The 15,842-nt window shown below is 40.6% G+C and overlaps 1 long non-coding RNA gene across 1 annotated transcript; it reads right to left on the reverse strand.

Moving 5' to 3' along the window:
• Positions 1–6,315: 6,315 nt before the first annotated feature.
• LOC136991261 (uncharacterized) lies at positions 6,316–12,112 on the reverse strand. The gene is made up of 2 exons (XR_010883315.1): positions 8,617–12,112; positions 6,316–8,144 (listed from the first exon to the last, which is right to left on the reverse strand). It is a non-coding gene; the product is annotated as an uncharacterized lncRNA (long non-coding RNA).
• Between the last annotated feature and the right edge of the window lie 3,730 nt (positions 12,113–15,842).

Raw genomic sequence — 15,842 nt, forward strand, 5'->3', positions numbered from 1 at the left:
GATGTGGCCTCACCAGGGCTGAGTAGAGGGGAAGGATCACCTCCCTCGACCTGCTGGCAACACTCTTCCTGATGCACCCCAGGATACCATTGGCCTTCTTGGCCACAAGGGCACATTGCTGCCTCATGCTTAACTTGGTGTCCACCAGCACTCCCAGGTCCTTCTCCGCAGAGCTGCTTTCCAGCAGGTCAACCCCCAACCTGTACTGGTGCATGGGGTTATTCCTCCCCAGGTGCAGGACCCTGCACTTGCCTTTGTTGAACTTCATGAGGTTCCTCTCCGCCCACCTCTCCAGCCTGTCCAGGTCCCTCTGAATGGCAGCACAGCCCTCTGGTGTATCCGCCACTCCTCCCAGTTTTGTATTGTCAGCAAACTTGCTGAGGGTGCACTCTGTCCCTTCATCCAGGTCATTGATGAAGAAGTTGAACAAGACTGGACCCAGTACTGACCCCTGGGGGACACCGCTAGCTACAGGCCTCCAACTAGACTCTGCCCCACTGAGCACAACCCTCTGAGCTCTGCCATTCAGCCAGTTCTCAATCCACCTCACTGTCTGCTCGTCTATCCTGCACTTCCTGAGCTTGTCTATGAGGATGTTATGAGAGACACTGTCGAAAGCCTTGCTGAAGTCAAGGGAGACAACATCCACTGCTCTCCCCTCATCTACCCAGCCAGTCATTCCATCATAGAAGGCTATCAGATTGGTTAGGCATGATTTCCCCTTGGTGAAGCCATGCTGACTACTCCTGATCACCTTCTTGTCCTCCACATGCTTGGAGATGGCATCCTGCATGAGCTGCTCCATCACCTTTCCAGGGATGGAGGTGAGGCTGACTGGCCTGTAGTTCCCTGCGTCCTCCTTCTTGCCCTTTTTGAAGACTGGGGTGACACTGGCTTTCTTCCAGTCTTCAGGCACCTCTCCTGTTCTCCATGACCTTTCAAAGATGATGGAGAGTGGCTTAGCAATGACATCCGCCAGCTCCCTCAGCACTCGTGGGTGCATCCCAGTGGGGCCCATGGATTTGTGGGTGTCAAGTTTGCTTAAATGATCTCTAACCCACTCCTCCTCAACCAAGGGAAAGTCTTTCTTTCTCCAGACTTTCTCTCTTGTCTCCAGGGTCTGGGGTTCCTGAGGGCTGGCCTGAGCAGTAAAGACTGAAGCAAAGAAGGCATTCAGTAACTCTGCCTTCTCTGCATCCTTTGTCACCAGGGCACCCACCCCATTCAGCAAAGGGCCCACATTTTCCCTAGTCTTCCCCTTGCTACTGATGTATTTGAAGAAGCCCTTCTTGCTGTCCTTGACATCTTTCGCCAGATTTAATTCCAGATGGGCCTTAGCCTTCCTCGTCACATCCCTGCATACTCTGACAACGTTCCTATATTCCTCCCAAGTGGCCTGTCCCCCTTTCCATTTCCTGTATACTTCCTTCTTCTGGCTGAGTTTTGCCAGGAGCTCCTTGCTCATCCATGCAGGTCTCCTGCCTCCTTTGCTTGACTTCCTACTCATAGGGATGCACCGCTCTTGAGCCTGGAGGAAGTGGTGTTTGAATATTAACCAGCTCTCTTGAACACCCCTTCCTTCGAGGGCCCTAACCCATGGGATTCCTCCAAGTAGGTCCCTGAAGAGGCCAAAGTTTGCTCTCCTAAACTCCAGGGTTGCGATCCTACTTGGTGCCCTGCTGCCTCCTCGCAGGATCCTGCACTCCACCATCTCTCTATATAACAGAATTATTTTATCATCACCCACTTTTACTTCATTCCCCTTCCGCTTTCATCTTGCTTTCCTCTGATAGCTTCCTAGTTCCCCTGCCCTGTGACTCTACCAGGTTCACCTCCCTCCACATGTCTTGTAGTAATGCAGTGCAGGATGCATCTTTATCAAGTGCCGATTCTAAATATGAAACATCTTCAGTGAGAGATCGTACTTCTCATTTTACTGCTGACTTCTTTGGAACTCAACAGAGCTGGTGGAGGGAGGAGCTCTGAAAATCACCCCATAAAGTAAGCCACATGGAGTAAGTTCAGCCTGAAATACCCTAACTCCTGACCACCATTCCGCGTGAAAAATGAACATTTAAAGAAAAGAGAAACCAAGAAATAACAAGGCTGGGAATAGAGCCCAGGAGGGGGCTTTTCAGGGTATTTTTGGAAAATTCTGATTTTACCAAGGTTGCAGAAGTGAAAAATATTTTCCTCTCTTTCTCCATCCCTTACGCCATATCATCATTGGTTTCATAGGCCGAGGTCTGTGACAAGAAGCAAGGAACACAGGTCACAGCCCTTTACAAAGAGGCCATCGTTTGAGTCTTCTGACCGAAACCTCAGCACTACAACACTTCAAAAAGCCGTGTCAGTCCTAGCTAAAAGCTCAAGCTAGACTTGGTTATGTGAGTCACCACTTACTTACTAATTTCATACCTCAGGCATGACGGGAAATAGCAGAGGTGATACTAATATACAGCAGAGTAAGGAACCTGCAAGGGACAGAAAATAGGGGTAAAATGGAAGTAAAAAGAGCTTTTGTTTTGACTTCCAGTCCCCGCTCCAGGGACCTGGGTGACTCTAGTGAGCAGCAGTTTGCCACCCCTGAGCTGTGAGCACCCAGGTAAGAGCGTGGAGGGGGTGGCAAAAAAGGAGGACTGGGGAGAAGGAGTGATGGTGGAGAAAAAAAAGAACAGCTCTGTGATGCAGAAGTGGCCAGCTGAAAGAGGTGCAATCTACAGTGGTGAAAATAAAGGGCCAGTTTTTGGTCTGAGATGGCTTGAAGGTGTGCTGATGGCCTGAAAAGACTCATAAAGCATTCTGTTTGTCTGGAAAGGATTTCTAGGGGTGGCTTAATCCAGATTAATCCTATTCACCTTGTAATGGCCCTTAGGCTTTCACAGGTCACTTCATGGTAAAGCTAGTGGTACCTGCTTCCTGTGAGCTGCAATTGGCTTGCCATTAGGGGAATGTTATTAAAAAGATTTGTTTCCCTATGTGTTGTCTAGTCTTCTCATCCTCTGGGGCCTAAATAGAGTGGATGAAGTAATCTGAGCGATTTGGATAAGTGCTTAGAGGAGTGAAAAATGGAGACATGGAGCATGGATGCCTCACTGTGACAGTTGTTGTGTTATGCTGTGCAGGTGGGAAAAAGAACAAGAGCTATCAAAGATATCAGAAGCAAAACACAAGCCTTGGACTTCCACAGACTCATTAGTCGCATGACCGTAACCACAAATAATGAGAGTGCTACTCTTCTCCTTGAATAGAATGAAGTAGTTCAATACTAGAGATAAAGTGATACAGTATTAGCTCTGATCTGTGACGATCTATGATGAAATTTCTGTTGCTGCAGCACTTCCCAGCTACAAATATTCCAAAGGCTTTGGGAAGAGTTTAGCTAAATTCTTTCACAAAGTTAAGAATCATTTTACCATGTTTAGTGATGTAGGATTCTATTGTGTACTTAAGATTTTTAAGAAGAAAAAAAAAAAAAAAAAGGTGGAAGGGTTTCTCTGGGATGTGCTCTTTGTAATCTCTGAGTTCCCAGCTTGGATCTGGAGGGCCAGTTTAACTGTATTTCTCCAACCTTGCCATTGTGTTGACTTTTGCTAACTCAGTTTTTGGAGACTGTAGCTTCATTGCATACCACAAGAGGTCAGTCCTTGATAACTTTGCCTCTGCAATGAATGGTCTTAATCATAACATTTTCAGACGCAGAGAATCTGCAGTTCCCACCTGTTTCAGAAAGCCTGGTGAGCACTGAGTTGTTTTCAGTAATAGCTGTGTGTGTAATACAAACATAGTTGGTGCATATTTACAATCTCCACTACAAAGGATTGTTTTCTAGTTATTTTTTCCTTTTTCCATGTGTTCTCATTTTCAAAACTAACTTTGGGAAATGGGCCTCTAAAACAGCATTATATTTATTTTTCCTTGTAGCACTATGAAATAAAGCTAAAAAGCCTGCCTAGCTTACAGCTAAAAAGTCTGGAAGGGAAGGATAAGTCTTATAACCAAAAGGGAATGATCCCATATTACTGGAAAATACTGAAGTTAAAGTTTGGTGCAGAGTCAATTCTAGAAACTTGGAGTTATCCCACAAGGCTGGTTTAAAAACAAGTTCGGTAGTTTAACCCAATCCTTGGTAATGTTTCCTCCCTTTCTCCTGCTCCATTTTTTTTTTTAAACAACCTGTCAAAAAAAATCAATGAAGCCTTGTCTCAGAGCAAGACATTGTACCATGGTGACTACAAGACAAAGCAGAGACAAAGCGTTATGAGAAATTTGTTTGTCATCTGCCTTGTGTTAAAATGAATGTGTTTGAAAACTTTTCTCTTTTCCTTCCCCAGCAACTGCAAAATAAAACCTTCATCTGTTCACAGTGGTATCATTTGGGGACAAGCAGGAAAACACAATTAAGAAAGGTGCAAATTCTTATTCTCTTTCTCTCTCCTCTTTAAAGCTAAATTTAGAACATAAATCTTAGTATAATGTTTATTTTTCATTTTCACAGCCATAAAAAGAAATGTAGCTTGGTCTTCAAGCCAATACTGCAGTTTTTATAATCTAAATATTTTTCTTGGCATCATGAAAAAGAGTGGGTGTAAGGGGGAGAAAAATGTTGGCAGTTAAAGCAAATAGCCTAGAAAATAATGCATTTAATTAAGGGGCACCCAAAAAATGTTACTGTTTTCTAAGTAGTATTTTCATTGCTAATAAGTTGTTTTGGGAGCAGCAGCTTTCTACCAGAACATCACAGGAGAAGAAGTAAAATTATATCGTAGCGGTTCTGTAACACCAGACTTGGAGAACAGGTCACAAAGGTACCGTTATAAAAGAAAAGAGGATGGCAACATTTTAAGTACAAAATGCATAGACTTTTTTGTGCAGTCAAAAGTATTTGAAACCCAAATTTGAATTCAACAAATTATTTTGGCTAAAAGAAATGAGTGGAGGTTAGAGGAAGTTCTTGGTGCAAGCAGAGAAGGAATCATTCTGTCTCAAAACTTTCTAAAGTATCTGACAGTCTAAAATATTTCTAAACCAAACGTACATAAGGTCACTTCTTAAAAGCTTTTTAGAACTACCTCAAAAGGAGACAAAGCCTGTGGGGGAGTGGAGAAGAGGGAGTGTAGCGCTCTGACTTTGGGCTAAACTGAAATCCTTTTTCTTTTAATGTTTTTGCTCTGTACAAAATTAGAAAACATGTTATTTGCATAAAGGCAACTGTAATGGTCTGTGCGTCTGTCTTCAGGAACATCAATTACAGCAGAGATTATTATCTCTTAAAGTGGCATTTAATTAGCAGGATTTAATCTGAAATACCACTAAAACACTTACTTGCTAATTGTATGACTTCAAACCCTTTCTTTTTATATCTAGGGGAATTTGCTGAAGAAACTTTACTTATCTAGTCACAGATCTCTAAGGCTACAAGTAAGACAGGTTTGGGTGCCTGCCTGGCTGCAGTGGGACTTGGAAGACAAGAGACTCCTCCAGCAGAAGCGACCAAAGCCTGCCGCTCGCTCCAGCAGTGCCGGAGGCCTGCTGGATTCACTGCCTGGTAAACAAGGAACCATTTGGACAACAAGCCTGAATGTTAGTGAGAACGGATGGTGCTGGGCAGTAGCATGGGGTCTCTTTACTGTTCTGAGCCTGCATCTGAGAACAGATTAGTTTAGGGACATCCTTTCCTACAGGTGGAACACTCTGTATGCATGTGCGTGGTGAGGAGGTGTTGCCTAGGGAGAGAAAAGCCACTCATTAAATTTAATAGCTTTGCTATTTATATTGGAGCTGGATTTACAGAATGCATTAGCCAAAGAAAAGCTACATATGACCTAACAAAGCTAGAAGGGGAGTTGTGAACTTGGGCAGAGTACTATACTGTTCCCCCCCCCACACACACACATACAAACTACTCCCTGTTTCAGGAATGTCTCTCCAAGTTTAAAGCAGTAGCTTCAGTAGCTTTACCAATGTCCTGTTCAAACTAAACTTTGCATATCAGGAGTGTTCCCTGCGTGCACATAGGGAGGCTATGCCTCTACTGCCAGGCAAGAGGAGAACGGGAAAGAAGCATTGATAGCTTAATGCAGCAGGAGGAGCAGTTTTACAGCTTGAACATGAGTGAATTCCTTCCCTTTGACCATAATGCAGGTACTTCTACATCATAACATAATCTAAGAGGCCGTTTCCCACATCCAGGTTCATGCTGTAAAACTGCTGTTCATACTGGAGGCCATGCGAAGGTTATCATTCATTTGAGCTGATCCTTGGCTGATGTGCTGGCTTCATGTTGAAGAACTCAATTTTACGTAAACAAAGAGGAAAAAGTTATACACAAAGGGTTTTATTACATGAATAATTTTACATACTCCTTGGTAGTTAGTCAGTTACAAGTGCATTTAATTAATGTTTTGTGGACATCATAACAGTCAGAGTATTTCAGCTGGACAGCCAGTATCTGGCTGAATTCAAGCCAGTGCAATTCATGACATAACCATAAACAGGAAATTACAGGTCTACAATGAGGTTAGACTAGATAGCAACAGCATATGTATTGTCACATCAAAGCATTACAAAGTATGAAAGCCCAATATTTCAACTATCTCTAAAATGGTATTTGTACAAACTTGTCATAGATACCTAAAATGTAAGGTTTCATTACATCAGTAATGCATCAGGTCTTTCTCTATTTTCTGGGAGATATTTCAGTATTCAAAACTATTTGGGGCAACAAGAAGAAATGTAAACATCTGATGGTCCTTTGAAAGTCCATTCTGAGAGAATACATTGTGTGCCATAGGAAAAGTGCATTCTAACTGGTGTGTCTGTTATGGCCAGTTTGACTCAAATTCACATAGCACCAGGTATTTATCCATTTCTGCAGTAAAAAGTTAGAAAATCTTTGTATTAACTCAGAAAAGAGAAGACAAAGTCAAAAGATTTTTTTTCTTCTTCTTTCTTTAGAGGAACAGCAATTAAATTAAAAAAAAAAACACCCAACATTTAAACAGTTACTTCCTATGTACAAAGAAACCGAAAGCTAGCAAAACGCATAGCCGGTGAACAGTCTTTATTATTATTTTTTCCTCCAGGTCCATGTACCTGAATATATGAGTTTATTTACAGGTGGACATATATCCACAGAAGTAATAATCAGAATACTTCTATTTGGCTAAAAGTTGTATAAAAAAAGACAAAACACTTTTTTCAAATACTTTCCAAATATATATATATATATATATTAAAAGTATTCAGTATTTCCATTAGTGCCAGAGTTGGAAGCTCTTTCTCATTTTAAAAAGTAAATGTTGTGATAGTAAGTGACAACAAAGGACGGACCATCGCAGTCAATGCTTTGATTTGAGGGACTGCAGCTGGAGCTAAATCAGACCCACAGAACAGGTGCAGATTGCAGAGAAATGCAGGGAAATGCAGTAGTGTCTTTCTGTTGCTGTTATGGGCCACATTCTGGTAATGGAGATTACCAGTGGCAAAGAGCCTCCTGTACCACACTGGAGCATCCCTTCAGCTAGCTCTGTGTAACCTTCCTGGGGGCAGATCCTCTGCGGATATAAATGGTCATAGCTATGGGTGATACGGCAATTGGTAACGGCTGAAGCTGCCTGTCCTCAGGCATTTTTTTCAAGTCAGTGGGTTCTGTGGATCACATTGTGGGGGCCCTGGTAAGAAATCTGGTTTTTGGTTTCTTGTGGTTTTTTTTGTTGTTGTTTTTGTATCAAGCAACATACAAAAGCATTGCATTTTTTTAAAAGGACAGTGTTAAAAAAAAAAAACCCAAACCTCAGAAGTACTGGTTATATTCTTTATGCAAACAGAAAACTAGCATAGTCAGGTAGCTCAGTATATAGGAAAACATGAATTCCATGCTAATTCTTGAAAAGAACATAAAATTAAGGGCTTTAGCCCATCAAATACAAATACATACCGTAAAAATATTTTTAACTGAATATAACCTAGATGAGTGCACATCTCTGGATAGATAAAATACCACTGCCTTTACACTGCTATCATGTATTTGAATAGGTTGCATATAAGCAAAATCTTTCTTTGCTGTTCAGTCCAGGCTTGCTTTACTCTAAAGCAAAGATGCTCTTAATACATCTTTTTTGTCTCTCTTTCTGTAGGATAAACTGCAAGAAACATACAAAATAAGGTTAGGTCTGACTCTTCATGTCTCGTACACCCCAGCCCTGAAGTCCAGTCAGTGCTTAGGCTGAAGGACCAAGTGTTTTGAGTGCTAGATCATCTAGGGCCATAGCTCCCGGATGGGAGCCCATCAGGAGCCATCCATACCTCCTATGGGGTGTGTGGCAGAGCACTGCGAGAGGATGTGGCAAGAACCAAGCTGGGGCTGTAGGGTGGCTGAAAAGGCTCTTGCCAGGGAGAAGATTTGGAAGATCCGGGCAAGCCTAATTTGCAGCAGCCTCTTCCTTGCCATAGCTTGCTCTAGAGTAGCTACAGGCTCCTCCAGGCCAAAAAACGGCACTGCAAAAGCACAGGAGCTGCTCAGGCCAGAGTGGCAGTGGCCGTGACGGGGCAAGCACAGGCACCCCACCCATGCCTCCCTGTCCTTGGCCTGGCACCCACCAGCCCGTGGCTCACCTTCACCAGAGGCACAGGGAGACAAATGTATGCTGAAGGAGATGGGAGCACCTTCAGCTCCTGCTGTTTTGGAGCTGCTAACCTAGGGGAAAAGGTTGGATTTGAATTGACTCAAGATACAATGTGCAGCCATAGGAAAATGCATAGTTTGTGTGTATACATTCATTTAGCAAGATCAAAGGAAGTTTCTTTGCTATGCAGTTTAATTGCCATTTGCTTTCAAGAAAAATGTGATCTGACAAATCTACAGGAGACCAATTAACCACACATCTTGTGAGTTAATGGTAACTGAATGGTATTTCCCAAATAAAGAATTAGCATCTTTTTCCTCTTGCCTTTTTTTTTTTTTTTTTTAAGTATTTTCTCATTTGTAGACTGTTGTTTCTCTAATAATGTAAAATGGACTTTGGGATTTCATGAGATTCTTATTTAATTCTCATTATTTGAGTATTAGTGTTCCCTGCTCTGAGGTTTAACAGATATAAGCCCTAAAAAATGAACAAAATCTTATTTTACATGTGGTGTATGAACTAGATTAAAAAGTGATTTGTTTAAAATGCTGAAATTCTAGTTCAGCAGAGAATAGTGCTTTTTGCTTTTTTGGCAAAAGCTGAGCTTACTTATATTTTGAAAACAGTACAAGTTTGCTCGCTGCTTTTATTTCAATTAACACTTTGGAACCTGGCTGTTTCCTGCTAGGAATGGCTATTGTCCTGAGCAACCTTGAACACACAACTGTAATGTGCCAGGCAGGACGAACATAAAAGCAAGCAGAAGACCTTGGTGTAAATTATCTATTTTAACCTTGTTTTCCATTTGTACTTTTTTTTTCTTTTTCAGAAAAAAATTGCTTTCTCCTTTGTGATACTTACTAAAACACAGTGGTTTGCAACTAAATGTTACTTTAGCAGAGATTAGTACTTTTTACTAATCAAAACACTATACATATTTAATTAAGCAATTAAACGACTTTGTTCATGATTGTTCATGTTTCTGTATGCTCCTAATTTTAAATTTCTTATTAGGAAAAAGTAGTTAATGCACTTAGTAGATTACTTAGATTTTTTCCTTGCAATATTTATTCAACCGTATTTACGAAAATTGCACAAAAGCATTTTTAAAACTAGAGATTATGTCAGGTAATGAAGATACATAGGGAGGAGAGTAAATTTATTAAAACATTTTGCAATCAAAGTGAAGAAACATCAACTATAGCTAGTGAACCAATATTCGCTGGGAAATGAAAAAGAAAATATTTTTTTCCTTGCAAATAATGACTATTAAAAGTGGAAGAGGATGAGATTTGCCCCTTCTAAATCTCAGTGACCAGAAACAAACAATTCATTAACCTGAATTACTTCGAATAATTTGAGAAGAAAATATTTCTTCTGTATATGCAGAAGAAATTACTCTGTCAAAAGCTGGTCTAGTGCATTAACAAACTCAAGAGCTAGCACTTAGCAAACTAATTAATTAATTCAGTAGTCCTTCTATAAAGCTGCAAGTGCAAATACACACTTTTTAGTATTTTAACTCAAATATCTTCATAGACTTTTAGGCATTAATATACACATTTCAAATAGTTTTCTTAAATTAAACACATTTGCCAAATTAGCAAATGTTTGGAGTGTCATCACTTGTACTGAGAATGACTGCCTCAAACATCCAAAGTGCTCTCAAGTCACAATGCAGAAATACTCAGATGCAGACACAAAAATTTTAACACCTTTTTTTCATAGCAAAATTCCTAGAGGAAATTTGAAGAGCCCAAATCTGTACACCTTTGTCTTAACACTAAAACATTTCTGGTGGCGACAGAGCGCAGAGGCATTTGGATTAGTTATGGCCATGAGGCTGTGAATTCCCGCGCTCCCTCCAGCTGCCCGTGCTGTGTGGAGAGAGCAAGATGGGCATAGCACATGAATTGGAGAGTTTAAAAAAGGTCTGCACTGTGGCATTTCTGTGAGTTTTTTCACTTTAAGAAAAGGGGGAAAAAAGTGCCTGCTTTTAAGCTTCTAACAAGAAACAGTTTTTAGCTATGTGCAAGTCGCTTGCAGTGGAAGGTAGGCACCTACCTCTGCTGCGCCGGCTCACAGCCTGCCCCAGGGGGCACAGGCAAATCAGACTGCAAATGAGTATCAGGTACGTGCAAAACACTTCTCTCTCTTCTAAGCTTTTGTTCAAGCAAACATGAAAATACAGAAACTAGTTGGGCAACACAACTGCTATTTGTGCTGCCCGAAGGACAGCCACCTTGGAGGAAGTCTATCATTGCACTTGTTCCTCAGCCAAACAGAAACTGGTTTTCCAGAGACATGATGCGCACAGTGCAAGGTTTCAAGCTGAGCTTTTTTCCACATTTGCAACACCTTAGCAGTGCTCCACAGCACTCCTCTCTGTGGTACGATGTGTAGGTAACATTAATCTATTCTTTCTCTTCAGCACAGTGCCTTCTTGTTCACCAGCTTTAAATATGTAGCTCGCACACCATTAGCAGTGCACTAGTCATGCTCAAAGACCTCAGGTTAGTCCTTGGAAGGACAGAACATCTTTATAGCATGTGGAAATACCCTGATCCTGCACTTCCTTCATAGGCAAAACTGAAGCTTGCTTAAAAATGGCAAGACGGCACATTGGCAACTCAAGTTGAGACTGTATTAACAGTATTAGGATCAGCAGTTAGCTTTTACTTGCACCTATGGATGTAAAAATGAGAAAGTTGTATGTCTTAAAGTCTCTTAAAAGGAATTGGGGACTCTGCCAGATGTTTGAAGAAAAATTTTTGCAGGGAATTTCACATCACCATATCAAGGACCTCAGACCTCTGCACGGTCTGGGCACACATCAGCTCATTGGCCTGGGAGAGAGGTTAGGAAGGCTAGACCCTGGGAAGGGAATTAAAGCATTATAGTCTTTCTTCCCCATTTACTGCCACTGTATTTTGTTTTTCAGTCACTGTAGACTTTCAAATTTCTAGGTGTGATTTGGAAAAAGTAAAAATTAAATGGTCTTTATTTTCAATATACTGTATAACACGTCAAGGGATTCTGTGCTGGGGCAGAGTAGTTGCTCTTTGTTTAAAGCACTGAAACTGTCACCAAAAAATTCACAAGCTAAACTACATGCAATAGTATTAGGGCCTTATGTTTAACACCAAAATCAGGGGGCACGGAGTTCTTCACTAGTTCATTAAGGAGCAAGAAGATTGTCTTTAGGACACTGGTTCCCAAAACTGGGGGGCAGGAAGCCAGAAAAAACAAATGGAAATATCATTTTCAATCTGGAAGCAGACTTGTAAGCATACCAGATTGGAGAGCTACTGTTGAAAGGGGGGAAATACATACTGATGTACGACTTCTGAAGGAATATAGTACTCACTTGAGTTCAGCCTTTCCAAAGACAAGGGGCTTTTCAGACTGCCCAGAATACAGAATTGCATTAGTTTAGGCAAAAACATATCTCTCTGGTAATTAAGATAAACGGATGTGAACTTTTCCGTCAACTCTTTTCTTCATTTTAAGCTGGCTTGTTAAATAAGTTTATACTTCTTTAAACTAGATCATACTAATTTTTTAAGAGCTAAATCAATTAAACTAATGCAGGTTTTGTGTGTAAACAAATCAAATGTCTACTACTGTCTCTTGATTACTCATATTTCATTTTAACTATGAACTATGCTATCCATCAACATACTGAATTTACTAAGTGGTAAATCATTTCAGAAGCTATCATATTTCTCAATATTTCATTAAAATAGTTCTGATCTAAATAGTACATTTGCTATATTTTTGAATTTGCATTTTTATAGAAACATTTTCATTTCATAGTTAATTTCTAGTTAAAACTAGATTAACAAAACTTCTACTGTTTAGTATATCAAAAATACATGGCCCAAAATGTGAAAATATATACAAAATGCAATGCTGAGCAAACTAAAGCTCACTAACTTTACACTGAGTGGAAGAGGAAATGCTATACTTCTAAAAATAAAAATTCAGAAAAAATGCTTTTCAAAAAGACCTTAAATTTACTTTATATCCCCCCCCCAAAAAAAATTTGATAGGAAACAAAGGAGGAACAATACACATGAGCAGATGTTTCCCTTTTGCGACTGAAGAGAGACAAAAGGATGCATGGATCTGAATGCTGCAGTCTTATGCAAGCAGAGTATATTAGAAGTCCCACATGCATGAAAACTGGGCAATTGGGCTTTTGTTTTTTTAACAGCCTCTTAGCTTGTGCTAAATTCAATCCCTTCTACAGTGGAAATACTTCTTTTATATGAAATAAAATATAACTAGTATATGACAAGAAAATGTAATTGTTTTTTCACAGTTAAAGTTCAAAAAAAGTAGTGCAATTTGATGTTGACAGTTATTTCCTTCAGTTACATTATGAACCTTTACACTCCTCCTGGCATTTCCCATCACTATTATACCAATGCTATAACACAAAGAGCTTGAAAATCTGCACTAGTAAAGCAGCTAAGAATCTTTCTATTTAGAAAAATTCCTATTTGCTACCATATCTGGCTAGGAACAAAGCCCTGCCTTTCCATGGTCCAGAGATCTCATACTGAAATAACACCCCCCCCTCCACCCCCAAATAAAACTTGCATGACCTTAGATTATACCCGAAATATATCAGACTGGCTCCAGCATGGCCTTGGGATCAGGGGAAGATCGAGGTCCAGTAAAGTTGCCTTTGATGTCCCTTAACCCCTTCAATCTCTGCTTAGCAAAACCATACCCAGTTGAGATGTAGTCTTGTGACTCATTGCATGTAAGACGACTGGTCCTGCAAACTCCTTTTCATATCAACACCAGTACTGTTTTAATGGTGGTCTAGTAGTGCTAAGCAACCAGCTGTTATTGGAGCTCTCTTGTATGTGCAAGTCCATACCCTTAATGAGACTACAGCCAAGACAGGGTGGGACAAAGGCAGTATTATCATGCCTCTAGCATGGAGAACAGAGGTACAAAACCAGCAGGATAGTGATCTGGCCTTTATGCATCTTATTTTATGCCTGGTTCAAGCCAGCATAACCCAGAACATTCCCCTGTGGACATGTTTCTGCCAGCACAAAAGAAGAGAGGGAGAGTGGCTGGGGGTAGGAACAGTCCTTTCAACCATAGTACAAGCTTATGACAACTTAACTTGCTTCAGTGTTAGGTAAAATGCAGAAATCTAAATCTAAAATAATATTCCTAAAGACCCAGCTATGAGATTGTAGGGCACTGGTGTACCATTCCAGGTGCCTAGGATTGCACTGGACAGAGCTAAGTTGCATGGTACCAAAATACTGTCCAAGCCCAGCTAGTATTCAGAAGGATAGATGTCTTCTGCCTACTTCTACATGTAAGTGTTCTCATGACTGACACAATGTTAATATCTGGATCCTTGCAACTGCCATGGTGGCTGCTGGTGCTTTTTTAGAAATGCCACTAAAAGTCATGGGGCAGTGCCCCCTTTATAAGAGCCCACTAACTGAAACATTTAGGAAGGGAAAGAGTTGGGTTTCAAGTCTCCTTTACCTGAGAGTCAAACTCACATTGGCCTGGTTTTAGGGCTTTTTGCTGCGTTGTGGTAAATCTTGGGAAGAAATTATTGATTCTATTGAAACATGGAATAATTTAAGGTTACTGCACTCAGAGAGAGCCCAGAAGGGAGTCTGCTCCCACTTCCTAGTCTAGTAGATGCAGCATGCCTCTGGAAGGAGGGAGGCTACAAGCTCTAGTTTCAGCTCTGAGCACACTGTATTGTATTCAGTGACCGTTTTAACACAAAACTTCTCCACAGGTCTTATTTTAGTCTGTTTTGTCCTGTGAGTCACAAATGAATGAGGATAATCACCTCCCTCAAGATGGGAAGTGGACACAAAGGTCCTGAGCACTTGTGATCTGCCTGCACTAGCTGACAGCACGACTGCGGCAGTAGCTTCCCTTCACAACAGTTTGGGTGTCCTGGATCCCATCCTGAGAAACCTCCTTCTCCTTACACCTGGTATCAGTAGCATGGCTTACACACTAAAGACTATGTGCTTAACAGCTCTTAAATCTGTCGCTAAATGACATGTCCAAAGTAGTGCCCCTTTGGCAGTACTAGAAACTCAGCCAAGATCTTCCAACAGCAGTGCAGTACATGTCTGGGTATGTATCCATCTTTCGCACAAAACCTAAGAGCAAAATTCCCTTTTCAAGCACTCAAACGGAGATTTACAATTTCATACTTCCAATTACAGCAGAACTAGTCACACTGAGGAAAATCCAAATACCCTCATTCTACAACTGTTACCCATGTGAGCTGCCCTAGTCAATGAAGTTATTCACAGGAAACGGCAACTCTCCTGAGAAAAAAATGTAATGTTTTGAGGACTTAGATAGTTACAATGCTATCTGCATTTCACTCTTAATTGTATTACAAGACTTTTTATCAGGCTCATAACTAAAAAAAAAAAGAGACCTCTGTAAGTGATTGCCTCAGAATAGTGCAAACGTGTAAGATGGAACATACAGCACTGGATCTCTTGGCTACAGAAAAAATTCATGCGAGCTTAGTAAGGGTTGTTTACTTCAGAAAAATGCTTTTGGCTTTTCCCTCTCTTCCTCAAATTAATTAGAATTAATTCCTGCTAAACTCTTGCCATGACTGGGGAGGAAAAAAAAGCTTTTCTGATTTACAATCTGTATAAAAAATGACCTTACAGGGCATTGCATCGCTGTTGTTCGATTCATCAGAGTTAGTCTTTTATGGTCAATTTATTTATACACATCTAATATTAAATAACTATAATTGTAGCATCTGATCATATCTGGCTTAAGATACTTCTGAGAAAAGATGCTACATATTGGCAAGAAAGATAAGCCAGCAGGATTAAGTATTCTAATACAAAACTGCAAATAAAAATAGTGCTGGTTACTGACAGGATGGTAGAATCTTTTCCTTATGCATATGAAATAGTACAATGTTTTGGCATATGAAAAAAATTTCTATCAAAAAAATACAGTGATGAGGCTAGAGAAGTAACAGTACACTATAAGGTACTATCTAAACATGGAAAGCAATAGCTGTTTACTGTGGTTTACTGTGCATAACTTTTTATTCTTAAGCCACCAGCCCCAGGCACAAATGAAAATGGCCCAAGACAGAATGTTTCATTCTACTGTGATCAAATTCTGAGGATTTTTTTTTCAGGTCTTACCTTATTGGTTCAAGACTGTTACAAG

The sequence above is a fragment of the Apteryx mantelli genome, chromosome 2 (assembly GCF_036417845.1).
Source record: "Apteryx mantelli isolate bAptMan1 chromosome 2, bAptMan1.hap1, whole genome shotgun sequence".
Taxonomy (NCBI): Eukaryota; Metazoa; Chordata; class Aves; order Apterygiformes; family Apterygidae; genus Apteryx; species Apteryx mantelli.